This window comes from Dermacentor silvarum, chromosome 8 (assembly GCF_013339745.2).
Source record: "Dermacentor silvarum isolate Dsil-2018 chromosome 8, BIME_Dsil_1.4, whole genome shotgun sequence".
Taxonomy (NCBI): Eukaryota; Metazoa; Arthropoda; class Arachnida; order Ixodida; family Ixodidae; genus Dermacentor; species Dermacentor silvarum.
In genome coordinates this window covers 106,785,068-106,791,121 of record NC_051161.1, presented here as the reverse complement: position 1 = coordinate 106,791,121, position 6,054 = coordinate 106,785,068, and positions in this window count along the sequence as shown.

Genomic DNA, 6,054 nt, shown 5'->3' with positions numbered 1-6,054 from the left:
CGAAGACCGCGCGTTCCTGCGCGGCTTGTACAAAAGGTTCGCCTGCACAAAGGTTCACCTCATGGTGCAGATAATGAAGGCGTCCCCTGGCCCCCCCTGGAGCTGCAGCCACTGGCGCATGTGGCAAAACATGGCCCGTGAGGTGCGCTCCTCGCTGAAATGGCAAGTGTCTCCCAAGAAAATAGAGGACTTCTTCTGGGAGGTGATCGCCGATGGCACCGGCCACTACGATGTGACCGAGAGGCTGGACGCCCTGATGTTTGCGGACGGCGTGTCGCCGGCCAGGCCGGCCCAAAAGAGCCGCACGCTCCGCAAATCGACGGTGACGGAAGACGAGAGTACGTCGCCCGAGGATAATCAGGAAGAAGTGAGCGACGACACTTGTGAGTACGATGAGGTGGTCGCCGACGATGACCGCGACGCAGATTTCACGGTGAGTCCTGCGAAGTTGGCGCGCGTCATGTCGAAACGCGTAAATGTGCCTCGAAAGTGCGCCAAGGTGCACACCATGTCCGTAGACCAGCAACGACCAGCGCACCGAGCTCGAGACTCGGCGCGCAGTGAGAAGACCGTACTAGGCAAACTCGTGGCTATCCCGGATTCCGTCGCCGGTTTCGTACTTCATTCGGTACCATCCGAAGGCTGCACTTCGAACCACGCAGGAGGCGAGGGCGACGCGTTTGCGCGGCGGCAGTTGTCGGCGTTCTTCCGAGACGCTGGCAGCGGAGGTGGCGACTGCGAAGACGAAGACGACACGGGGGTGTACGGGGAACGAATCCCTCCCCGCTCGGCTCAGCCCTGCGTCGCTGGCGACGAAAGGAGCCTGGCGCTCGTGCGCGATCGTCCGCCGCCCGTCGACTCCGGGCGTCCGTTGTCGGTATGCGACAGCGCAAATGGCACCGCAGATATTGCCACGTCCGATTCGCAGCTGCCGCGCATCTCTGGCGAGGCGAGGCGCGACGATCTTGCGCTGTGCTACCACGCCAAGAAGCCACGATTTTCGGTCTCGACGGAGCCCTACGTCGGTGACGATGAGCCGATGCTCGACGACGATCTACCTCGGAGAGACGTCGCCGTAGGAACTGTTTCTCCCGCCTCCTCGATCCAGCTGCCGGAGCCCGAAGCGAACCGTGCGACGGCAAATTCTGTCGACCAGGAGGTGCAGTGTACGCCGACGTGCGTCGACGGGGCGGTGCAGTGCGAACTTGATTCGACTCGCGTAGCCGAGATGATGCACAGGGAGCACCTGCTGCGCATGGAAGTCTTGCGAAATCATGGGGATGTACTCATGAAGAAGCTCGATCCGGCGAACACGTAATCGGCACCCCTCGTTAGTGCCTTGTTTGCAGTAAGCTACCACTCTTGTAACGCCTCGGTTTAAAACGCGTGGCTGTGAAACTTTTTGTCAAGCTCGTTTGTCAGCCATTATACTACGACTCTTCGTGTTTTGTTTTTTGTTATTTTTTTTGTTGAACAAAAGAAGTCGTGTTTGTCTAGTCTCATTAAAACGCTCATGTAAACTGTGTTAGATGTCAGCCACGAAAAGCTACCATGCCTACACCCGTGAGCAAGAGAATATATATATATATATATATATATATATATATATATATATATATATATATATATATAAACATTGTTATTAGGCATGTGCCATTGGAACGGCGGCTCAATTCCACTTTATCATGAACACAGCAGTGCATTTTCTGCACCTAGATCGCCATAGAAGTTCGGATTTTCGCAACGGTCGATCGTGGTCGTCTAGCTTTCATTCACGTCGTACAATCACGATTGAATGAAACACGAACAGGGGAGCCCATGGATTTCACTGGGCTTTAGGCACATGCTGCGCAGTCTAGTGCAACCGGTTATGCACATCCGCAGCTACGTTAGATTACGATCGAGTTTCGCGGGTACGAGTCCTGGGGGGCTATTCTGTAAGAGTCCACCTAGTGGACTGTCCATTTCGGCGGTCGCTGATTGGCTGCTGCTTCACGTAGAGGAAGAAGACTGGCTGGCACCTTCGCGCACGTGAAGCAGCAGCCAATGGTGGCAGCCGAAAAGGCCGTCGGGTATGATGAATGCGGTCTTCTCGCGGTCGCGGTCATCGACGGCAATTTGCCAGTATCCCGAGTGGAGATCTAGCGACGAGAAATATTTGGCACCATGGAGGCAGTCGAGCGCATCATCGATTCGTGGGAGCTAGAGGATACACATCCTTCTTCGTTACCCGATTGAGATGGCGATAATCGACGCAAAACCGCCAGTTGTTGTCCTTCTTTTTCACAAGCACTACAGGGGATGCCCAAGGGCTAGAGGAAGGCTCTATAACATCTTTATCAAGCATTTTTTCTACCTCCTTTTGGATTACTTGGCGCTCAGAGTGAGATACTCGGTTAGGGTGCTTGTGGAGGGGGTTGGCGTCTCCAGTGTCGATCTGGTGGGCCACGACATGTGTACGGCCTAGTGGACTGTTCGCAACATCAAATACGTCAAGGTACGAAAATAGGACACCACGGAGTGCTTCACTTTGGGAAAGTAAGGGGTCGGGGGATATCATTTTGTCCAGGAGTGCCTGGGTTGGTGCCGGTATGGCAGGTTGCGTCGCGGTCTCAGCGTCAGCAGCGAATGCAGAAACAGTACATTCTTCCAAAGGTGACAGTTTGGCTAGTGAAATTCCTTGAGGAAGAACATGGGTCGAAGTAGAAAAGTTGAGGACTGAAAGCAACGTTCTGTGTTTGGCAATAAGCACTACGGTATGAGGAAGTGCGATGTTGCGCGAGAGGATCAGATCTGTGAGGGGAGCGACCACATATTCACCATCAGGGACTGGGGGAAACGGTGTCATAAGGACGTAGGTAGCAGCCTACGCGGGTAGTCGTAGAAACTCCAGGGAACGTAGGCGAGTGTTACTTGATGCGGCGTCATCAGGACACAATGGCAGTTCGAGCCGCAAAATGTCGGAAGAACAATCGATGAGGGCCAGGCGCGCAGCCAGGGGGGGGGCTGATGGGGCTTCAGCCGCTCCCGAAATTTTTTCGTGCTGGCATGCACCGCCGACCAAAACTACCACCGACGCCGGCAATCATTCTGGATTTTGTCTACAATGTCCTTTTCACACTCGAACAGACATTTCGGCACGAACATTGCGAACTCCCGCTGGATTTTGTGACAACGCCCTTGCACCTGGAGTCACGTAACGCAAGGAGCCTCATCCGAGCACAAACTTTCAACGGCTTTTCGATGTCGAGCGGGCGCGTTGCGGCATCTCGCAGCGGCCGCGGAATATACGGAGCGCATGGATTTCAATTACGAAACTTTATGGGTATAAAGTTCTCATAAACTTTTGACGCGAAAGGTGCGCTGACAATTCCAAAGGCATGCTTTAAAAGATTTTCAATTCTAGAACTTTATGGGGTTAATGCTTTGATAAACTTGGGCCAACATGCGCGCACTGGGACGCTCGTGTCCAAGCCGTTCCATAAATGGAAGCGCGCGCTCGCAATCTCCCACACACACGAAAATGCTAAATATCACCGTGACTGTCAGCTAGCAGCTGATAATTTTCTCCAAACATTTTCAGGAAGCGTGCCATATCTGATTGATCAGCTGGACCAGGGCAGGCAAAGTAAAATATGAGAAAACAGAAGAAAGTGAACGGCCTATTATTGAGGATTTTTTTTTTTTTTGCGGGCGACAAGGTCTGGCTCTCCGTGGCCACAGGGACAGGGGCCCTATGCATTTAAGCAATGCCCCTGCTGAAAATACAGGCATTTTCAGAGTGCTTCTTCGCATGTGAGCTGATTGTTGAGATACATATCTGAAGAACCATTTGGAAAGTTGCCCCAGTATTGCCTCGTATTGAAGCCCAGACGCACAAAACCAAATTATAAAAATTTGTGGTGACATTATCAAAGAAAGCTTAGATTCAAAAGCAGGCTGCTTCTCCATACTTCCTGACGAAACGACGGACGTCGCTGGAATCGAACAGACTACTGTTTCTGCAAGGTACCTAAACAAGTATGCCAACGACATCAAGGGAGTGTTTTAGGTTTTAGCACCGGAATAGATGCCATCTCTCACTGCGACAGCAGGTTCTATGTAAATGTGTAAATACTGCTGCAGCTTCTAGTCACCCTTCCACTGACCACTGCGAGCGCAGAGAGAATATTTTTTAACAAGAGTTTACTAAAAAAACTACTTGCGCTCTACAATGTCTGTGGAACGCATGGTCAGGCTGGCGCTTCTATACACCCACATAGACGTCGGCATCAACGTGACCGCTTCGCTCAACTTTCCCGCCGAGAGAAGTTTGTCCTTTAGATAGCGAAACAGCAAAAATCAATGCAAGTAAAAAGCACTGTTCCTTCAGGCCCATAAGTTCTTAATTATGAAAACGTATGACCGCTCATTAGCTTTTAAAACTGCAGAAATTTTCGCCGTTTATTCTAGCAGTTAGCATCATGATCACAATAATCACGCGAATACAAAAATTACGAGGATACCAATTTTGACCGACCTTGCTCATTGAAAGCCCGGCCCACGCGGCGTTCGCCAAAAACACTCGGATATTGGGTAGTTCAACTTACCGCATCATCTGTGGCCTTCGTTTGTCCTTTTCTTTCCTCTTCAGCTACCTGCTTTTATTTCTTTTTTGAAACGAAGGGATGCCCTCCTTTAATTTTGGGTGCAGAATAATTGTTGGCGTTGTGCAGGCAGTTAAATTGCACATTTTCGTACTGATTTATGCATTATTCCTCTATTCTACCCACATGGCACTGTCGCGAACGCTGCATGGCCCAAGTACATATCACGATTTCTGCGATCATAGTTATGTTCTTGCCAGGATCATCTGTCTTTCTGTGCTCAAAGTTTACTATCTGTGACTGAGCAACATATTTGTCGTATTTGACGCATTATATACACTGACGTTTGCTTAAATACGTAGATTCATTGGAGAATCATACGTATTTTTAAATATCTTACTGCGAGGTTTTGTGTATACAAGCAGTGAACTTTGTTTCCAGCGACCCTTTTTTTGCCCTTTAGCGAGTTGTATCTTCGCATTTGTATATTCCATTCTATCTTCGCATTTCTAATATATACTTTGCAGAACTCCCACTTTTTATTTGTGCTCACTGCTGCGAGTATTATCTCGGTGTAATTACAATACACGACGAATTACAGCTGCTCCTGCGCAATCGATTGCAACGAGGAGTAGCGTCATTGAGGTTTCTTCCTGGCCGTTGCATATGTAGAAAAATGTAAACAAGGTTCTTGAATAACAAAGATTCATCAAAATATTTGTCCTCAACTTATTCATTTCATGGCCTTTACGTTCTTCATATAAGCTGCAGGCACTGCTTTGCTGGTTTCGAACTGATATTGACGCTTTTCGCGGCAATCCCGTGGGCGCTGCCATATTTGATCACGTGGTGACGCGTCCATTGCTTGCCTCAACTGCCTCCGTTGCCTCCTTGTTTACAATGGAAGTGTACGACGCCGGCGCGGCTTAGAAAACCTCTGTTTTCGGAGATATCGTAGACGGTGACTAGGTGGACGACACGAAGCTTTGATCACAGCTTCAGAGAACATGCAAAAGCGCTTTCGGAGCTGATTGAGCCATGTCCAAACGGCGCAGGCAGTTTATATGGTGCTTCTTCTAAAAGTGGGACTAAATATGCATTCCAAGCTTTGCGATTATGAATTCAGTCAGGATTAGTGTGTTTTGCTCTTTGTTCTTTATTCGGCAAATATGTTGAAGCAGTGGCTTGTCAGTTCTGACTCAGTGAAGTTCCTCGGTGTGGCCACTATCTGATTATTTTCTGCCTAATCACTCGCGGGTGTGCTCAGTTCCGAATCCGATAGATTTGTTCTTAATGCGCACAAGGCTTGAAACGTAGCCGTTTTGTAGATTGTAATAGCTTGAAGCAAATATATATGGCAGCTAGTAACTTGCTTACTCTTATGGACCGTCACGAAACATTCAGCTTCGACCATTGGTGCGCCATAGGTGTAGTCCGTCATTTATTGTGTGTATACAGTGCGCATATA